This window comes from Cucumis melo, chromosome 10 (assembly GCF_025177605.1).
Source record: "Cucumis melo cultivar AY chromosome 10, USDA_Cmelo_AY_1.0, whole genome shotgun sequence".
Lineage (NCBI taxonomy): Eukaryota > Viridiplantae > Streptophyta > Magnoliopsida > Cucurbitales > Cucurbitaceae > Cucumis > Cucumis melo.
In genome coordinates, this window is record NC_066866.1 from 17,587,065 (window position 1) to 17,610,116 (window position 23,052).

The 23,052-nt window shown below is 35.8% G+C and overlaps 1 long non-coding RNA gene across 1 annotated transcript; it reads right to left on the reverse strand.

Annotated features, from left to right (window-relative positions):
• Nucleotides 1-10,967: 10,967 nt before the first annotated feature.
• LOC127151367 (uncharacterized) lies at nt 10,968-11,782 on the reverse strand. The gene is made up of 3 exons (XR_007824291.1): nt 11,637-11,782; nt 11,400-11,529; nt 10,968-11,176 (listed from the first exon to the last, which is right to left on the reverse strand). It is a non-coding gene; the product is annotated as an uncharacterized LOC127151367 (long non-coding RNA).
• Nucleotides 11,783-23,052: the final 11,270 nt, after the last annotated feature.

The following is a 23,052-nucleotide window of genomic DNA, read 5'->3' on the forward strand; positions in this document are numbered from 1 at the left end:
TAAATATTTTGATTCTTTTTACTATATTTTAAAATAGCTCATTCCTCTATGTATATATATTGTCACTTATTATTGTTTTATTGTATGGTGAAACATACTAATAATGCAACTTTTTGATTATATTATATGTAATTATTGTTACATGGATAAATATATTGAAGTCAAACAATAATTGAGACTTGAAACTTGAAGGTTAAAACATTTACATTGACATTAGCCGTAACAACTTAGCTTTTCAAACTGAAGCTAACTAACCTCATTACTTTAGTAACAACAAGATTTAAAAGAAAGACAATGCAATCTTTAAGACCTTAGGTGGATGGTGTTTAAAATATGTAAATAAATTAATTAATTAATGAATAAACAAATAATAAAATTCTAACTTAGGGTTTCCTATTTAAAACCATAAAAGAATATAAATGTTCAAATTCTTAAACTTTCGATTCCACACGGTGTTAAAAAACAATCTAAAATCTTGAAAATATAATAGACGCAATAATCTTGTCCTTAATAACATAATCACGGGTCCCTTTTGTCACTTATCAACTTATCCTTACCTTTGCCTAAAAAATTAGCACATAAAAAAAATAAGTATTAATTATACATAGTAAATCACCCATTTGCTAGGCCTATGAGGTGAACCTCTTAACCTTCTTATAAAAGCATCAGTGTCTATTCCATAGCATAATAAGTTCTGAGATAAGACATGTTTGGTCACTACTACAAAACTGGGTTTATTTGACGCTTTTCAATGCGACAACTAATCCAGTGTTAAGAATAAAGGAGGTTTACTTGACAGTTTCTAAGTGTCAAGTATAATTATACTTGACATTGAAAAAGCGTCAAATATATAATTATACTTGACATTGAAAAAGCGTCAAGTATATAATTATACTTGACAGTTTTTATGCGTCAACTAATCCAGTGTCAAGAATAAGGGGTTTTATTTTTGACAGGTTTTACACGTCAAGTGAAATTATACTTGACAGTTTATAGGTATCTAGTATATAAGGTTTGTTCAAATAAAAGATTATATATTTTAAGATATCCACATATTTTATCATTCACCTGTTTTGAAGTCCAACAATTTTAAAATACACATCAATTGAAAAATTGAAATAAACTCAAACTTTCCATAAAAGAAATTGCATATCAAAACATTCCATCTATGTCGATATAAACAAAATATATGTGTAGCCTAAAGGTGTACCATATCAAAACTTGTCTTTCATTGATTCACCTAAAACAAATAAATATATAGGTCTATCTAACAAAAAAAAAAAAAAAAAACTTAGCTAATCACCATAATCACATGTGACCACTCAAAAAATCAGCTATAACTCCATTTGCACTTCATCCAACTCAAATTGACTACACTCGCATCCAATGCATGGTTCCATCACATAGTACTCACATTTAATGGTTCCATCGTCGTCTTCTCCAATGTTCAACCTCCAATGCTTTAGTCCAACTTGACTGATAATCTAACAAATAAAATGAAGAAAAAATTTATTCAGTAGAATATTTGACGAAAAATCTCATCCAAAAACATTGGGCAATTTTATTACCTTCTGTGCACCATTAGTTTTTATGGGTTGTACAACAGGATTTGATCCAATAAAACCCTTGAAGAAAGAAATAAGCTTAGAATAATTGGGTTCTTCATCAAATTTCCTATTCACCATATTTTCAAGAAATTCTCTATTAGATGAAGGACAAAAGCAACATAACTTGTTGGTGGAATTTTCTTCAGTTTCTTGTTCTCTTCTTACCCTCAAATTCCCAAACAATTAAGCACAAGGTAATGTGGAGCTTAAACAAAATAGAACTTCCATCAAATTTAACGAGAAAACCAATTTAGAGTATCAATACAGAAATTTCCAAAAAAAGAAAAAAGAATCAAATACAGAAGAACAAGATATGGTAGAGGAAATTCACTAGATAGTAGAGAGATAAGAACTATCACTCACAAGCGTCTCCCCTGATTAGCAATAATCGCAACAACAAAAGGAAAACGAATGAGAACAACACTACTATTTCGTGAGAATCCTGGTCTAATTTCACATCAAGCAATAGGGCTAAACCAATTACCAAATCCCTTGTAGCCACACAGAATAAAACCATGGAATTCCATAACGTTCGAACTCATCAATTTCCAGTGATAGATTTTTCTCTACCACTATCAGCAAAAGCAGGAAAAAAGAAAAAAAAACCCATTCTCGTATCTATTTCCTGAATCCCCAGTGTCCCAACATTAAATTCAAAAGAAGCAACAAAAAACAAAACTCAAAGCAGAAACCCATTTTCCAGAACATGACATCGCATCATGAGAATTACCATTCTGCACTTTAGAGACAGCATTTCTCAAGAACCCAAAAACGGATGCATTCCCATTAGGAACAACAGCAAGAGAAACAGACTTATCGAACTGGTCAGGGGGAGGCTGAATCGGTTGCGATGGACAAACACAACATCTTCAGCAGCGAAAGAACCTTCAGCGACGGACGAACAAGAAGGTCTGCAACTTAGGTTGTGCAGTAACCTGTTGTGACGGGCGAACATAACATCTTCAGCAGTGCACGAACACAACAGCGGACGAACCTTCAGTGACGGACAAACACAACGACTTTAGCGGGCGGTGGCAGATGAACACAACGTCTTCGGCAGTAGCGGCAGACGAACCTGTTCTAAATGACGATGGACGAACACACTAGATCTTCAACGGTGAACGAACACAACATCTTTAGTGGCGACGGCGGACGAACCTATTGCGACGGTTTGGGATTGAGCATACAGAAGGAGATTGAGGCTTGCGATCGAGCAGACGAAAGGAGATGGCTTGCGATTGAGAAGAGAAATTGGGAGGGGGAAAAAGTTAGTGTTTAATTTTTTTACAAAATTTGGGAGAAAAGAGCAAATTTGGGAAAGTAAAATTAAAGGAGGGAAAATTTTAATTGAAATATTGAAAAATATATATTACTTGACATTTTTTAAATGTTAAATAGTTAAAATTAGTCTTGACACTTTTTAACCTGTCAAGTATTTAAAAAAAAACAAAAGTTATGGGTTTTCTTTACTTTTTCTTATTCTTGACGCTTTTTTATGTTACTTAAAACTGTCAAGTATATCAAGTATATCAATTATATAAGCGTCAAGTAAACCCAGTTCTGTAGTAGTAGGTGTTTTATTCTTAAGAATTTTGAAGGTGAAATTGTGTTGTTTGATTTATGAATCCTATTAAGAACATAATTAACTGTCTTAATTATTTCACCCCCACCAACATAATTAACAACTACTAACTCATTTAGATTTATATTCTTCCTTTCAGCTTTTTTATTCATCTCAAAAGAATATAAGGTGCAGTTTTTTCGTTTATTATTCCTTTTCAGTTATAAAAACTCATTAAAAGCAACTTAATCATATTCAATTCCTCTATCACTACGAAGTCTATTAATCCTTTCATTAAAGTAATTTTCTACTTTAGTTACAAACACTTTAAACATGTCAAAATCAACACTTTTATTTTTAAGCAAGTAAATAAAAGAAAAATCAAAAGAACCATCAGTAAAGGTTATAAAATACCTTTTCTATTCCTAGTCAACATGTTGTTGAATTTACATAAATCAGAATGAATTAATTTTAGAGCCTTAGTTACCATTAGTTACAAATTTATGGAAATTCTTAGTTATTTTAGCTTGACTACAACATGCACATTTTTCGAATTCATGTAAAGATAACTTAGGAATCAGGTTTAACCTACTCATGTTGCTAATTAATCTTTTATTTACTTGACAAAGCATAGCATGTAACGACCCGACTCCTTATACTGAATCGAAGTCATTACTAAATATAGAACAAGTGGTTTAAGTCATAAAAATTATTAAAACGCATACGGTTTAAGAAATTTCATTTATAAAAATTTAAACAAGGTAGTCATGCAAAAAAGCAAAAGCGTTCTGAAGTCCTACTCGGGCCCTATCTACATAAAAGATGGTAAATAATGAAAAGTACTCAAACTCAAATGCGAAAATCTGAAATAAGAATAAGCGGAAGCGGTAGTCCCTATGGCCCTTCACGGTCTCACTTCGGGTCGCTCGCCAGCTTGCCCTTGCCCTTGCCTCGTCCTCTACCTGAAAACATAAAGTGAAGAGAGTGAGTATAAAAATACTCAGTAAGGGACCCACTACTAGTCCCACTAGGTGCCTGTTAACTTCCTGTTAGAGTCCTGATAACTGGTACCCAATCTCTGGCACGTTCCCGAACACGTGCAATCATGCGCTCCCGTAGGAACGTAACTCTGGTCTTCGGTGCCCCGGGGGACACCTAGGACAGTCGGGATGCGAGGACCCCGTCGAGTCACTCGAGTCATATCTATATCCATGCTAGACTGATGTCCCGTCGGACCACACAGTCCTCAATAGGTGGTGATCCCGAAGGACACCCATGCAGGTACGACTCTAACAGATTAAGCTAACAGGTACCCTAATGCAGTATACATACACATGGCATCAGCATATAACATGTCACATAAATCATCTCTACACTCTCTCCGTCCCGATATTCGTCGTAGCCATAACAGCTCTTGCCACACATAACAGGCTATAGCATAACTATATCGTCATTTGCATCATACTAACATTTATTTCAGGCATCGTACTGTCTAATTCTCAACATGCAACATTGGGGCATACACAGTCTCATACTTCTAAACATGAAGCTAGTAGTAGAATCTCTTACCTGGAGATTTACTTGTCGAGTCCTAACCGTGAGGCAGTACGCTTTCCAAGCGACGAGGTCCTAACTGTTTAATATGCCAAGATTCGTAATTAGGTCACCAAAGACTAACGGTTCAAGACTCATTTGAAATGACTTACCCTAGAAGGAGGTTGCAGTGCTCGAGCCCCAACTGAAGAAATCCCGCGCTGCAGCAATTACTTGGTCCAAGACGTCCCTTAAGGAAAATAATTTAATTAAGTCCCAAATTAATTTAATTAACGTCCGAGGCATGCAGTCTTACTGGGAAATGCCGCAATAATTAATTAGATTACCAAAATTTAGGTGGATGGAGCCAAATTAGTCTTGGCGGCTCGGCTGGAAGAGGACAGGGACCGGCTCGGCTTGGCGCAGGCGCGGCTCGGCTCGGCACAGGGATTACGCGTGCGGCTCGGCTTGCAACAGGAGGGAGACGCGGCTCGGCTACGCAGAAGCACGCGGCGCGGCTTCACACGCGGACGCGGCTCACGCACGGATGCACGCGGGCGCGGGTCGGGTTCCGGAAGGTGGCGCGCGTCGGTTCGGGTCGCGGGGCGGGTTTTCGGTCGGAACTTTGCGCGCGAGGCGTCGGCTTCCGGATTTCGGGTGGCGCGGCGGCTGCTGGTGGTCCGGCTACCGCGGCTTCGCTCGGCGACGGCTACAGACTTGCGTTTCGGCTGCGCTTGCGTCGGATCGAAGCAGCGCGACTCGGCTGGCTGACGGGTTGGCTGCGGACGCGCGAAGGTGGCTTCGACTCGGCTTCGGCGTGCGAGAGACGGCTGCTCCGACGGACGCTCGGCTGCGCAGATCGGCTTGGACGGTTCTTCCGACGCGGCTGGAAGCTCGGCGACGGCTCGGTTTCGACTGCGGCTCGGCTGCGCTGCTGAACAGAGAGGGGGTGCTTGGCGGCTCGGGTTCGCGGCGGCGGCGGCGGCGGCGTGCGGCGGCGTGCGGCGGCTAGGGTTTCAATAATAAAAATTTTTCCTTTTTTTTTTCTTTTTCTTTTCCCCTCTTTCTTTCTTTGAATTTTTTTTCCTCTTCCTCTTTACGCACGAGTCCCAAGGCCTTTTTATAAGAAAATTGACTCTTTTCTTTTCCTTTTTTAAAAACCCAAAACAACCCCTCCTCTCTCTCTCCAAATCTCACCAAAACAACCAACTTTAGTTTAATATGGGCTTCCCTAATTATTTCCAACAAAATAAAAATAAAAATAATAAGATAAATAAATCAATGGAAAAATGATACTTATTATCCTAAACAAATGAGGATTCCCAACCTTAATTACTCAAGAAAATCAAAATGGTAAGGTTCTTCCAATAAATCTAAAATTTCCATAACCACACTTAACATCAATGACAATGGACAAAACCCAAAAGAGATATCGAATTGTTGGGCGTTACATAGCATGTTAAATATTAAGACAAGACAACATGTAAATAGAAAACAACTTCTTATTCTTTCCTAAGTTCAGTTAAACATGCCATCAGTTGCATATCTCTTCCCCAGAAATACATTATTTTTACTTAAGGTAAAGAGATTTCATCCTATTATTTGAGTGAAGCACACTTTGTTGAGAACATAGCTCGATACCAGGTTCTTCTAAATTTCAAGAGTGTGCAATACTTCCTTCTGGATGAGTGTTTTGCCGGATGTGAACTTTAGCTCAACATCCTGAATGCCAGCTACTTTGGTTGTGTGATGATCCCAGAAGAAATTTCTTATCCTTAGTTTCCTTATATTTGTTAAACAGACTAAGGTCATGACAGACTTTGCGTGATGCACTAGTGTTTGGCCACCAATCTTCAGACCCTAAGATCACATTTATTTCTATGATTATACCTACTAAATAATTCTCTTATATCAAGTTCGCATATGTAGTAGGACGATTCTCGTTTCTACTATTTTTAGCTAGGTCTCAATGTTCATTACAATTATATATAACACACAATATGTATCGTACTTCTAGATTAGGATTTATGAGAATTCTTCTTGTTGTTGAAACCTCGATTCTGAACTTTCATTTTGTTCTCATTCAGTTGCAGGTCTGGGTTTCAAAATCGCAGTGGACTTCTTCCTAGGGATAGCGTTCACCTCTTCCTTTTGATCATGCTTACAGGCCTCCTCCTCTATCCTCAATCGGGTGATCAAACTCTCCAGTGAGAACTCCTTCAACTTGTGCCTGAGAGTATTCTTAAAATTCTTCTACAGTGAGAGCAACTTATCCATAATAACAACTTGAAACTCCTCATTAAGTGGCAAACCTTCACTAACTATTTCATGAGTAACTTTCTTCAACTTGTGTGATTAAGCCTCCACAGATTTATCGTCAGTCATTTGCTACCTTAAATATCAACTTATTGCATACTACTTCTTGAATTCGACCTCTTCAGTGTCATGCTTCTTTTGCAAAGCATCCAAGACTTCTTTCGTAGTGGACATGATAATACTGTAGCAGTCATGAAGCTTATCAGTAAGTCCATTCAGAATTAAATTCTTACATATGAACTCTAACTCTTTTTCTATGCAGTATGGTTTTGGATCTTCTCTTTACTTAGATTTTCGACTGGAATTGTCGGTTCTTCAGAAGTGTAAGCGGCGAAAATCTTTTTCTAGGTTATGAAGAACAACATCATTTATTCTAGGGCTTGAAATGAACTCCTTCAAAGTAGAATGGTTGGTTGAAATTTGAGGTCATCATGTCGCTTCAGTTTATATTGGCCGTCACAACAGAAGAAACGTCTTAAAAATTTGTAACACTTCGGTGGAGCAAAATGTCATAATAAGAAAGCGTGCAAAATAAAAGCATGTTAAAAAAATTACTAAGTCGTAGATCTCGCCCTTGTCAAGGCATTTCGCGGCTCTGCTCGGATGTGCAAATAGATATCACCTGCCCTATCGTCCCTAAGATAAAAAAATTTCTAATTCGTCGGTAGGATCTACACTAGAACCAACCGATATACCAACACCCAATACATACTTAACTGCTTGGAAACCAAAAAACCAAAATGGAATGGAGTAAGTAGAAAGAAGAGAACTCGAGAGAGAAATACGAGAGCATATATAGCAAATGAGGGAGGTTCAATGAAATTAAATATGTAATTAAATCAAAATTAAATATTAAATAAATCCAAATCTTTTTGAAAAAAATATCAGTTTCAAAATGAATTTTTAGAAAAAATTTATTTATTCCTTGCCTCATCCAACTGGACAAGGACGACGCACGTGGAGATAGGTGCAAACCTATGCTTATCTCCTCTTCACTCCCAAAACTTGGATACCCTTTGAAACCTAAACCCAAAAATGAAGGTGTGGGTATTTGAAGAAGCTTCTAGATTGCTTTCTTAGCAATATAGAAATGTCATCTTAGAATAAAATAATATTATATTTTTGCTTTCTAAAAGTTTCCATTAACAATCTTCCACTTGAAAACTTTTTACTTGACATAACTTTTCCCATTTGTTTGAAGTAAAATAAAGATAGATAAATGAAAAAGAGTAAAATAAAGCATAGAAGAAAAGTGTAGTGGGAATCAATGAGTATCGGCTTATAATAAGAAAGTGGGGCGGTGAACTATTAATGAACTGTTATAAACCGACATTAAAAGCCTTCAATGTCAGTTATAAACCAACATCTTTGATGGTGTTATTGAAGACCTTTAATGTTGGTTTAGAACCGACATTAAAGATGTCTTTAATGTCGTTTTTAAACCGACACTAAATATGCCTTTGATGTTGTTTCTAAATCGACATTAAAGGCCTCTTTAATGTCAGTTTATAAACGACATCTTTGCCTTGTTTTGGGCTTGTTTTTTCAATTTCATAATTATTCTAATAGTTTCATTATTGTCCATTTTTTATAAACCGACATTGAGTCCATGTAAATAAATATTTTTCCTCACTCCAACAAATCAATAAAATTATATTATTTTAGAAACTATAATATTTGTCTTTTGCATTTGTATACACAAAATGAAATCTTAATATTGTATTTATATGTACATTCTACAACAGTACATGAAACAAGATCTTAATACACGACTTTAATATGAAATTTTAAACGTCTTCTCAGTCTTTAACCTTTAACAATAGCCTGGTTATCTACACAATCGCTTTGCTTTCAACTCGATATTTCTGCAATCATTCTACAAGCAATATCAAAATAAACTATTTAATCTTTAGAATTCTAAAAAGAATATCATTACAAAACATTCTCATAGTTGTCCATTGTTCTAATCACATATTATTTCCAATGAGCTATGAATGAGTAAAAAGGAAGCCTTTGAGGAAAGAATAATGTTCGACTAACCAACATTTTCAGTTTGATCACATATACTTTGAGTTCGATTACTACACTTACGATTCCCCAACGATCACTTAGCTTTCTACCCGATTGTTTGGCTATCTACATGATCGCTTAGCTTTCAAACTGATCACTTAGCATTCTACAACAACAAAGAAAATGATCGTTTAGCTACTCCAACAACAAAGAAGCGAGCAGTTTAACTATTATGTTGACTAGCTCAGTACCATTTATAAGAATCAAAACCGTAAAAAAGTTGTTGAACACTTCTTTTTGAATTGCATCTCCATCTATGTCATGGTGAGTGCTGTAAAACCTTCACAAAATTGTTGAACACTTCTTTGAATTACTTATCTTTGCATCTCCATCTTTTCATATGTAATCATTTTCAAATACAAAGTCAATTGAATTCTAGCACATCAAATGAACATAACTAAAAGCTAATAGATCACACAAAAATCAAACCTAACAAACGAAAAGATGATCAAGAACAATGCAATCAACGAACATTATAGAACTGAATCAAGGAACATTACACAACTCAATCAAGGAACACTATAGAACTCAATCAAGGAACACTACAAAACTCTTATTATGGATATGGTCTAATACTAATAGATTCCAAGGGCTAGATCTAAATTTTGTTATAATTGCAAATTCTTTTGCATTGAGTTGATTACTTTATTTGAAACTATTCCTACATCAAAATAGATTCATCCAACCAATTGCAATCCAATAAAATAGCAAACAAATTTAACTTGAACAAGATAGCAAAAATTTCACTTTATTACTGTTGGATAAAAAAGTTTTCAGTAGCAAGATCAATGGAAGCTCCACTTAATTATAGATCCAAAATAAAACTTGTTTAGCTGCTACAATGGATCCACCATCACCCTTTAATTTTGGAAGCTATAATATGTAGAAGTGAAATTTTAATTTCCTTACATATATACTAAACCACAAAGGAAAATATACACTAAATCGCCGTTTTACACAACAAATCTCTATACAATTAGTAGCTACACAAAGGAAAACAGAAGATAATTAAAAAAAATTGTATAGTCCAAACTTGGTGTCTAAACACGCTAGGTTATTCCATTCCAGGAATTTATATCCCTTAAATTGATAGTAGAATTAAAAGATATCAGCTACCAACCATCTTACTCAATATGCCATGAAGGAAAACATTATCTTACCAAACAAATCACTATCCTGATATTCTATTCCATTTATGTCCCCTTAAATTGCCTGTTAATATTAAACACATTAGGTTATTTTTTTCATACATTGAACACAGAACCTTGGGAAGGACACATGGACATTCTCCTCAAGGACAACATCCAACCATTTCCTAGCTACATCAGCATTTAGAACACTAAATGAGCTTTCAGAGCAGTCTCCACAACTTCTTGTTCCTTAGCAGATAAAACTTTGAGAAGGAAAATCTTAACGTTAATCACCAACAATATAAAGAGAAAAAAAAAACAAGTGGACCTTTTTTTTTTTTCAAGAAGAAGAGATATAATATACTATTAACTTAAGAACATGGAGAGTTAGCTACTATTCTTCTAATTTTACCAAGTTTCTAAAATATAAATAGTTGAATCATTAATAATGGTAATACATTAACATTTTAAAGGGTCACAACTTAGCCCTAGAAGCTAAATATGGAAGCCAAAACAATGTAATTGAGAAAAAATTTCAATCCTATAATTTCAAAACAGAGGATATCACAAAAGTTAAATCAATTACTCAACACTAACACAAATCATGCCAAATTCTTCAAAAAACAGTAACAAAAGTAGAAAAATATCATCGACAAACTTAATTCTAAAAAAATAATATGCGTATAAAAAGCAAACATTGTGGAGATAAATCTGAACAGCAATTGGATAGCCACACGTACCAAACACCGAATTCATATATGATTACGCGCAACTGCAAGCTATGTAAGAGAGAGCAGCATAGGATCCTCGTTTGGTCATGGAGGATCCTCTAAAGAGCTTCTTATCACCTCTATTCAATCGGTCTTTCTCTTCACTGCCGTGAGGAGGATCTGACATCGGCAACATCAAATTCTTCTCATGATTCAATGGCTTCAACGATATCTTTGAGCTTGCGTTGGCTGTGAAGAGTAGAAATGGATTAGGAATTGGGATTTTGGAGAAGAACACGACGATGTGGAGCGCGAAAATCGTTTGGGAGACACAAAATGCTCAAAATTAAACGTTATTACGTTGTAAGGACCTAAGGAGGAATAAAATATTGAGAATAAGTAAAACCCAAAGTCAGAAATTTCTTTACAACTTATAGGCATTTCTTATCAAAACAAAGATGGAAGAAATTACTTGAAACTCATGGGCTCAGATTCCATATATAAAACCCATAACCTCCATTCTAAATTCCCCATTCTTGCATTCTTCTTAAATCTCTTCATCTATGCTATTCCTTTCAACCATCTTTCCAATATCTTATTTTCTGAGAAAAAAATCAAAAACCAATAAAAAATGTTAGATCGAAAAAAAAGGAAAAAAGAATAAAAATATAGAGGATAGAAGATAAAAATAAAAATGGTCAGATTTTACGCTATGATCAGATTGAGCGCGGTTGGGAGACACGACGACCGACGGATGAACGTTCACGGCAAGGAGAAGTGTTGGCGCTAGATCTGCCTTCGACTGAAGAAGATGAAGGAAAGAAGGGAAAGGGAAATGGAAAAGGCAAGAGAAATGAAGAGAGGCAGGAGAGATGGTAATTTTGGGTTTGAAACCCTAAATATATCTCTTACGATGTACATGAAACTCCAAACAACTTTTTTAATGTCGGTTTTAAAAAAGAAATTTTTTAATGACGGTTTAAAATTGACATTAATCCTTCCTTTTTGATGTCGGTTTAAAACCGACATTAAAAATTCACTTTTTTAAAACCGACATTAAACATTCGCGTTCATTTTTTACAACTGATATTAAAGCCCAGTTTTCTCCTAGTGTTCTTTGTTCATGAAGCTCTAGAGCCAGTTTGCTAGATTTGGGTGTTGATTTGAACTATAAATTTATATAGGGGCTCGTTTTGAGTTAGGACAAGCTTGTAGAAAGGGACTTGAGCAAGCTAGGACCATCCAAAAGTTCAAAGAAATCAAGATTAGTAAGAAAAGATTTCTTTTAAGTAGAATGGATAAAATGTAAGAAGTTGAAGAAGCTTCTTTTAGTTGGAATCCAAAGTAACTTGATATTTTCTTGTTATTTTAAAGGCAAGAAAAAATAGGAAAATCTATAAATCAAGAGTATAGCCCAAAGTTGTGAGTGACTAAAATGAAATTATAATGAATTTCTAAGTTTGATTTTGGAATTTATGTTTTAAAGCATGCTTTGAGTTTAAGCATTTGAATATGCTAATTTATGAAATTATTTACAAAGCATGAGCTTTAAGTTTAGAAATGTGTTATGAGAAAGTATGATTGGGTTAAAGTCTAAAGCATTCAATTTGAGAAATGTTTCTTAAAACATGAGATTTATGAGAATGTGTTTGAATGTTAAGTTTCTGCAAATATTTGAGCAATGAGATCAACTAAAGCAAAGCTAGAATTGAGACATTCTTAATGCAAGAGTTTTTCATAAGCATGCTAACTTATGTAAGTTAAAGTTTTAGCATGAGATTTCTGAATATTCTTAAGTCTATATTGAGATGCCTTGATCTGATAGAAACCCTACGATCGTGTGATGAGGGTATCCAGTAGATGCTTAGAGTTTCCATCACATAGACTAGGTAAAAGATGAGGGCCTCTACATATGCCTATATTTTCAATGTCATGATAGCTATAGCGAGATAGGGTGCTACTGAGAGCTTCATCTAGCAGGTATTGTATTGAAGGATAGGGCTTCCATGCCTAGAGTTTTGTCCCTTAGATACGAAGAGTTCAAGGTATAGTAAGAAAGAAAGAAAAGAGAAATTTAAAAGCTATGTTTGAAAATAAAATTTGCTCTGCTAAGTTTATGTATGTTTTGATCAAAGATTACATTATCATGCTTTGTTTTAAAAGTTTTCATTCACGAGGCTTTATAACACACCCTTTCAATGTTTAATTCCCTTACAAATACAAATCATGGTTCTGGTGCCTATTAAAGCATTCACCTACTCTCCTAGAAGTTTGATTAGATTTTTGTATGGTTGGCTCAATGCATGCATGATAAATTATAATTAAGCTAAGAGATGACTTAGTTGTTGTTGTCTATAATAGACTAGTATAATAGCTTGTTTTGTGTTTTGTAGTACTGTTGTCCGATTGGGAATTTGAACTTCATTTTGTCTATATAAGACTGTTAAGCAGGTTGTCCCTTTGTGGGGCAAACCTGAGAATGTTTTGCAAAGATTTAAATTATTTTTTTCAAGTTAGATCATTCCTTCCTCATTTTAGGTCTAAGTTTAATTGTTAAGAGATAGATAAGTGTCACACCTCGTTCTAAGTTCTCTTCTAACCTAGATCGTGGTGAATCTTTTACTTTAAACATCCCCTTTTTAAAGGTAAGATTGATAAAATGGTTTTAAAAAATTCTATAAAAATTTTGACAGCACCTCCCCTAAAATATGGGTTAGCCAAACTTGTAATGGGGAGAAATTTGCACTTCCACATAAGTATAAACAACCACAAAATTCACAACGCGTTAAGCGTGTCTCACCACATACTTATCTAGATAGTTCCATAATTCCAGAGTTTCAAACAGACAACCATACTCTAATTAGACATATCGTACAAAAATAATTCAACCCAAAAAGGAATCTCCTCAAATCACGAGTTCTTAACCTTACTCTCACTACAACCTAACCACTCTTTGATGTATTACAAAAGATAACTATATACATACAAAAAAATAGTGGAGATCTATAACCAATGACGAGAATTTAATCAAACTGTTGGCCTTTGATTGCTACTTGAGGGGGGGAAAGAAAACACTAAAAACATAAATCGAATACTCAGTGAGTGGCAAGTTTCTCAAATGTAAAGCTCATAAAACATACTTAAAGAGGAAAAAAAAACAAATTATAAATAGAGAAATATAATATTAGTGAAAAACGTCATTAACTCAAAGCCATTAGACCACTAACAAATGTGTAATCCATACAACCATGACAAGACATCTAAAGATACAACCAAAGATAGCTCGCACATGATAAAGAGTCATGCGGCCAAAACTAGCTTACGCATCCTTAGTACCCACCATGATAGCAACTGTCAACCAATCCAAACGAACCATAATAGCATACTAAGTATACGACCCGAGAATAGCTCACACATGCTCCATATCCACAAGGAAACACGCAGCAAAACGGAGCTCACGTATACTCAGCATCTACCATAGCAACTATATACCGCTTCTATGTGAACATGGAGCCATCCAACCATGCGTTAAGCTAGGCCCGAAGCCATATCACAATCCTCCATCCATGTCCTCACACCTAGGCTCAAGTTCTCAGATCTCCGGTCACGACTTCTTTCAGTCTCGGAACCCCCTAACAACCATAGGTGGCGCTACAGAAACACATTCACATAGTCTTTAGAGTAATCACCAACATTCATAATATCACATATTTCATGTTTAACAACCAAACATGATTGGGAACACATTTTATAAAGCCATTTTAAATTCTTAGCGACCAAAACATGTTGTCAGAATAACCTTTCATTCAAATTAAAATATCTACATTTAATAATAGATCAAGTATTCCTTAAATCAGTTGCCGTATAAATCGTGATTAATAAGTTTGAGTTCAAACATGCTTTCGAAATATAAGAGTTCATGGAAAAAAGAAGACATATTTGAAAACATTTCTACCACATGGTTCATAATGTAATTATATTTGAAGTTCTCACAATCATGGCATACTATAGAACATATATAGATTTATGAGAAAATACTTGAAAATAAGCCACTCACAGTCAGTATCTCTATCGTCGAGGGTTATACGCTTTCCCCACTTCAATTTGGCCTGAAACAACGATTAATGACCCTCAATTATCTTCGCATATTAAGATACTACAATTATCTCTAAAATATTTCATCGTGACAAGTCAAACTATTTATGATTCGATGGGTCGAAATCTCTACTTTTATTATTAACTTGGTATCATTCACCACATGCTTTAATTTAGGCTCAATATTTCACTTTTGGACCCTTAAACTTAAACTTAAACTCCTAACTATGCTACAAGCAAACAAGCTTAAATCGTCTTTAAAACCATATGCTTTTATAGCCAATATCCATACCTTAGAAGTTTAAATTCATTAACAACTCAATATCAATCTAACGAGTCAAAACTTAGGAACTTACCAAAACTTGTCTAAAACGACCTTAAACGAGTTGATCAATGTTTCTAAGTCCTCTAAATCTTCAATCTTTCATACATAACAATATGGGTAATATCAAGTTCATGTTAAAACTAAATGGGTATTCACGAAACATACCTAAATTACCCAAAAAATCTTACCAATCACCTAACGCAGTAGTCTTAGTCTTAATGAAAAACGCCCTAACGACTTTCTACTTTGTAAACGAGCATCCATCATCATGGGCTATTCAACTTGAATGCTTAAAGTTAATGGAGATTCAAGAACTCTACAAAATTTCTCCAAAACTTATCAAGAAGTTAACCAAGTAACCTAGACTTCAATGGACAACACTAAACTACCTTCTAAATTCAAAGATCAGACGTCCAACATCATGAGTTATTCAAACTTATCACTAGAATTAGATAGGTACTCAAGAACAACTTCAAAAACTTAAAATCTTACCCAAGTTGTGCCAAAACGCCCAATTTTGAGTTTTCGAAGGGCTAGATAGTGGCGCAAAATCCTTTAATATTACAATCTAGCATCAAAGAGTAATGGGTATGATGAAAATCAAGTTTAAACTTATTGGGTATTCAAATTTACCTAAAAACACATCTTGAACCACAAGAATCTTACTCTAAAAGGTGGATCTGAAAGAAAAATGGATGCCAGCGGCCAAACCCATCTTTGATGGGTTACCACGCATGGCTGCTTAAGGAGAAACACGCCGCAGCAGTTGGTTTCGTCAGACGACACACAAGGAAGGAGAGGCGACGGCGCGAACAGAGGAATAACGACGAGCGATTGAACCACGAGGGTGTGTTGGTGCCTGTCGTGGGGGTTTAGGCAAAAACAAACGGGCGAAGCCCTGTCGGTGACGACTTTGGAAAGAGGAAATCGGAAGGAGAGGAGGTGGCGCTGGTCGGATCTTGGGAACAAGAAGAAGAAAAAAGTATCAAGAGAGAGAGGGCTATCCACGTCCTTGAAGAAGAAGAAGAAAAAATTGTTCTGTTGTTTTCTTTTAATAATAATATTGAAAGAATGACGAAAATGCCCTTCAATTCAAATTAAACCCACTTTCTACCATTCTTCATTCTTTTAAACACCTATAGAAAACAAATTAAGGTGTAAAACCCAATGAAAATAGTTCTAAAATTCCTTATCACACATATCAATTATAAGGAGTATAAAAGTATCAACTTGTTTTTCACCATTTAAGAGATATTAAATAAATAGATAAAGTAGAAGAGAACGAAATGGGGGTTACATAAGAGTTCCAAGTTAAGTAGGATTGACAAGCGTTGCTAGAAGAAGAACATGTCGGTCGGCTTTACGCCACATCTTGGGCCTGAAAGATTTTAAATGTATTTTGTATTGCCTTGCTTTTATTGATGATAAAGGTGCCTATTTATACAAATTACAAACAATTTACAATAAATACCTAAATAATGGGAGAGGATTGTGTTTGAAATATCTCCTAATATCCTCCCTCAAACGGATGACTCAGGTTGAGTCAGTAGTTTGTCTCGAAAGTGAAGGAATATAGGAGATAGAAGTGGCTTTGTGAGAATATCAGCAAGTTGGTTGTTGGAAGAGATGTAATGGATGAAGATGTCTTTGCAAAGAACTTTTTCCCGAACAAAGTGATAATAAATTTCAATGTGTTTGGTGCGAGCATGAAAAACTGGATTATGAGCCAGAGATATAGCGGAAACATTATCACACCATAATGTTGGTGATGTCTTAAGGGAAACATGGAGATCACATAGAAGCTGTCGAATCCAGTAAAGATTGGCAGTAGTAGTGGCAAGGGAACAATATTCTGCTTCTGTGGAGGAACAAGAGACGGTAGATTGCTTTTTAGAAGACCAAGATATTGGATTAGAACCGAGAAAGGCGATGAAGCCGGAGGTGGAACGTCGATCAGATGTATCACCTGACCAATCAAAATCACAAAAGGTTTGTAGAGAAAACAAATCCAAGGGTTGAAGTACCACGGAGATATCTGAGGATGCGTTTGATGGCTGAAAAGTGAATGACAGTTGGTTTATGCATGAACTGACTAACACGATTTACAGAGAATGCAATATCAGGACGAGTGAAGGTAAGATATTGCAAGGAACCAACTAGTCTGCGATAAAGTGATGGATCATTAAATGGTGGTGTAATTGTATAAAGATCAAGAGAAGTAGACATTAGTGTGATACAAGATTTGACAGAGGTCATTCTCAATGTGTGGAGGAGATCATTGAGATATTTTGCTTGGTTAACAAATATGCCATCAATGGAGGATTGGATTTTGAGACCAAGAAAGTACTTTAAAGGACCAAGGTCGGATATTTTGAAGTCCAGGGCCAATTGGTTTTTAAGAACAGAAATGTATAAATAGTCAGGTCCAGTGACAATGATGTCATCTACATACAAAAGTAAGTAAGTAAGAGAGGATCCGACTGATCAAATGAATAATGAGGGATCAGCGGTAGACGCAACAAAACCCAAAGTGAATAAATAAGATGTAAAGCGTTCAAACCAAGAGCGAGGGGCCTGTTTGAGACCATAAAAACTCTTGTGGAGGAGACACACATGATTGAGACATGTTTTGTCTTGGAAGCCAGTAGGTTGAGCCATGTACACTGTTTCCTGAAGAATACCATGAAGAAAGACATTTTTGACATCTAACTGGGTTAAGGACCAATTGTATTGAGCAGCAAGAGCAAGAATGATATGTATGGTAGATTTCTTAACAACAGGACTAAATGTTTCATCAAAATCAAAACCGTGTACCTGATGATAACCTTTAGCAACCAGTCACACCTTGTGACAAACAATAGTGCCATTGGGATTATATTTTATTCGAAAAACCCATTTACAACCAACAACATTCATAGATGGAAGTCGAGGTACTAGGGACCAGGTACCTTATGCTTGAAGAGCATTGAATTCCTCATGCATCGCAGTTTGCCATTCTGGATATTTGGAGGCTTTTGTATATGATGTGGGAGTTGGGAGAACAGTTGTAATGTGAAAGGCCTTTGGCTTAAAAATACCCGATTTTGCTCGAGTTTACATAACATGAGTATTCCGAGGAGGAGGTGGATCAGGTAAGTTAATTGTGGTAGCATTTATCTCATTTCCTGTATCGACTGTAGATGAAACATTCAAAGACTGACAAGTGGCATTAGTATCCATAAAAGATGAGCAAGTAATGTCAACAACGGGAGGGTGAATAGGTGCGATTGGATATTGAGAACAGAATTTAAAGGTGTATGTTGTGGAATGTTTAGTAAGATTAGTAGTATACTTGGATCAGAGATGGATAGGGATTGAGATGGAGAAGAGTTGGTGGAATTTGCATACGGAAAGATTGTTTCATGAAAGATAACATGTCATGAAACTATAGTTTGTTTGGTTAATGGGTTGTAACAAATATAGGCTTTGAAGTTATGAGGATAGCCTAAAAATACATGTTGGGTGGTTTTTGGTTCAAGTTTGTGTTTGGTGTAAGGCTTGAGAAGGGGGTAACATGCACATCCAAAAACTTCTAAATGATGCAAATCAGGAGTATAACCAAAAAGCATTTCAAATGGTGATAACATTTTAAGTGAGGAAGAGGGCATTCGATTAATAAGAAAGACTGCAGTGGAGAAGGCGTAAGGAAAAAATTCAAGAGGAACAGAGGAATGGAAAATTAGAGACATTGTAGTTTCAACTATGTGACGATGTTTACGTTCGGCTATACCGTTTTGTTAAGGAGTGTAAGGACATGATTTTTGGTGAAAAATACCTTTGGAATCAAAAAAGGATTGTAAAGTGGTGTTGCAAAATTCACCACCACCATCTGATCGAAAATTTTTAAATTTTTGAGATATTTTATTTTCAATGAGTGGAGCAAATTTTTGAATAATAGATGGAACATCAGATTTGTAAGCAATAGGAAAAAGCCAAGTAAATTTGCTAAAGTTGTCAATAAAGCTAACATAATATCGATTTCCATTAGAAGTATTATTGGAGAGGGTCCCCATACATAGCTGTGAACAAGTTCAAGTGGTGTAAGAGAAGTTGATAAAGACATAGTAAAAGGTAATTTTGTCATTTTTGCTTTTAAACAACTTATGCAATTGCAAGTAGAAATAGAAGAAGACATAGACAGACCAATGCGAGATAAAATAGAACTAAGAATTTTGGGAGTAGGATGACCAAAACGAAAATGCCATAATGATGAATCTTCCTGTTTTGCATGAAAATTAAAAGATTTGGAATGCATGGTGGATGTGGATAGAGTAGAAGTACTGGGAATAGGATAGAGACCATAGATGCTTTCACCGGTATAGAGAGTTCGACCAGTGACTTTATCCTGAATGAGGAACCAGTCAGTATAAAAAATAAAGACACAATTATTGTCAAGACAAAATTTGTAAACAGATAATAGATTTGTAGCAAGTTGAGGAGCATGGAGTATTTTGGAAAGATTAAAGGTATGAGAGGGAGTTGAGAGTTTACCACTGCCGGTATTTTCAATATTTAAAGGTTGACCATTTCCCACTGTGACAGTTTCCTTACCATTATAATTATTGGATAGATTGAGATTTGCTAACTCATTTGTCATGTGAACGTTGCATCCACTGTCAGATAACCAAAAATTGTTTGTATTTTCACCAGAGATTTGAGAATTCATAGAGCTTACCGCCATTGCCGCTAATTGGGAGGGTGGGTGTCGACCTTGATATGAGAAATTCATGCGATTATAGCAATCGAGAGCCCAATGTCCTTGTTTGTGACATATTTGACAAAAGATGTAGCCATTATATCCAGAATTTGTTTCAGGCCTAAAGTTGGGCCCATGTAAAGGAGAAGATCCAATGATACCACGCTGATTGGGATGAACTGGGGTGAAGTGGGATGGTGGGAGAAATGGGCCATGATTATTGTAATTGGGCAAAAAGTGATTGGGCTGTGTACCGAAATTATTATTGCTTCCTAAGCCACGCGATCCTGAAGCAAAATTTGTCTCACGATTAGAAGAATTTGGGAAAGAATTAAAATTAGGGTTATCAGTGGAGTGGAAACGGCATCCTCGTCCGCGACTGCAGTTATGTTGAGGTAGGTGAAACGCCGTCATGGCTGTTGGAATGGCTTCAATGGCTGAAGTTTTTGCCATGGTTGTTTCTTCCGAAATGAGAAGGGTGTGAAGTTCTTCAAGGGAGATGCTGCCGCTGCGAGTTCGAATAGAGGTACGAAATGTGTTGAAGGCAGCGGAAAGGCCATTGAGAGTATGAACAAGGATTTCTTCATCTTCAAGAGAGACAAAGGCGACAGCAAGCTTATCAACAAGGGCTTTAATGCGAGAGGTGTATTGATAAATGCTTTCGGAAGGGTTTTTTTTATGGTATAGAGAGTTGATATGGCCAAAGAGAGAATGGGGTTTGAGGATGGAGGAAACTTGATATTTTCAGAGAACGTAATTTGTAGAATCTAGTCGGATGGGTACGAGGTTGCAGATGTTGAATAACAAAAAGAGTGTAGCGGTGGGAACAGATGGGTTTGATGAGGATTTCGAAATGGGATTGGAGGTTTCGGGAAGGTCAGATTGGGAGCTAGGGGTGGCCATTGAAGAAATTTGTGTGAGGTGTGCAAATTACTTTGAGGAAGGCTCTGATACCATGAAAGATTTTTAATGTATTTTGTATTGCCTTGCTTTTTATTGATGATAAAGGTACCTATTTATACAAATTACAAACAATTTACAATAAATACCTAAATAATGAGAGAGGATTGTGTTTGAAATATCTCCTAATAGGGCCTAGTGAGGAGGTGTTTCGGGATGGGGTGTGATACCCTGCCCAAAATGTGACTATATGCCACCATGTAGAGAAGTGACCGCCTAGACATTCTACGTGAGTCACTCGGCAAGTGATAATATGCAGAATGCCTAGTAAGTGGAATAAACACCATCAACAAGCTCAAATGCGAAATGAGAACTCAATTGATAAGACTTCATTAATGTTTAGCAATAGAGTACATTCAACACCTAGTACGAGTTTTCTTCAAGGAACTAAATACAAACTCAAAAGCAACAAATTGACTCTTCTCATCTAGCTTCTACATGTTATGCGAGTTGACAGTGGCCACAACCAAAATGATGTGTTTCTTGATGGCACAATAAGCAATCATAGCTACAAGTTCAATGCTTGATATCCTTCGCTATCTGAGGAGATAAAACAAAATATTTGAAAGGTTAGATGAAAAGGTCTAGTGAGTAGGGTCTTTTATCAACACTTTTAATAAATCAAGTTCAGCCTTAATGCGTTTTAAGTCATTTCGCCAAATCATATGATACAAATAGTAAGTTTTTCAATAGTCAATCATTGAGTCTAAAGAAAATAATTTCAATGCGTTAGGCAATCAACACAATTCAAATCCAATCATCATATATTTATAAATCACATGAAAAATCATTTCCTTTTCAATCATACATAAACGCTCATACCGCGTAGAAACATATTCTTTATAATTCATCATATAATCACATCGCGGAATCCTTTTGCACATTTAATTACATCTTTTTACTCTTCCTCAGCTCAAACATTTACCACACTCTTTTGTCGAGTTGCAGTCAAGCGAAGTAATCTCAACGCGTTCAGCCAGTTTCCATTAATTCCATCACAAATAACGACTCATCTTCTAATGTCAGATCACACAAGTAAAGGGTATCTCATATCATATCATGTAGCAAGTATGAGGTATTCTATTCTATATCACCCAGTAAGAATAGAGCATCTTACCCTAAATCACACAACAAGGATAAGACATCCCACACCAGAACACACATCAAGTGTGAGGAAATCTCATCGCATAGGGTACACGAGGTCATGTCATTTCATCTTTTCAGTTCATATTAAATCTCATTCATTTGTAAATTTAAGAAATGGGAAGGCATAAATTTAAATTTAAGGATTTAAACACATTAGAAATCCTTTTTATTTTTTCAAACCATTTTTGGGAAGAACTACTCACAATCAATTAGCTTCTTCACCTCACTCCTTAGCCAAGACTTCCTTGCTCTTCCTTACAATTCCTTGTCGGGCTCAAGCTTGTGATGAATCTCTGAAAATTTTGAAATTCTTTCAATCTCTTCTTAAATGAACACAAGGTAAAAGAAACTTCAAAATGGTCGAAATTCATCTATTATAAGTCTCTTCGATGACACGTTCCAGGAAAAAAATGATTACTTCTACCCAACAGTAAGAATCGGTAAATGCCAAAATACAATGTGTCACTATCATTTCCTTATCGTGATTGGATGGCAAAGTCAAATCAATCGCTGGCTTTCTTACATAAAGCACTACAAGAAATTTATTATTCAATGACAAAGTTTTAGTGGTGCAAGTAATTTTTGTCAGTAAAAGTTTGCTTTTAGCAACGCAAAAAAAATGTGTCACAAAAGATTATTATTAGCAACACGTTATTATCCGTGCCTCTAAAAGAATTAGTAAGACAAAAACAATCACTACATGAAATCGAACTTTTCTCGACGTCAAAAAAGACGTCGGGAATAAGAGGTTCTCCCGACGTGGTTCTCCCGACGCATAAAGTAAGACGTCGGGAGAAAAAGCTATTCTCGACGCATAAAGTAAGACGTTGGGAATAAGAGATTTTAGTGCGTCGGGCACAAGAC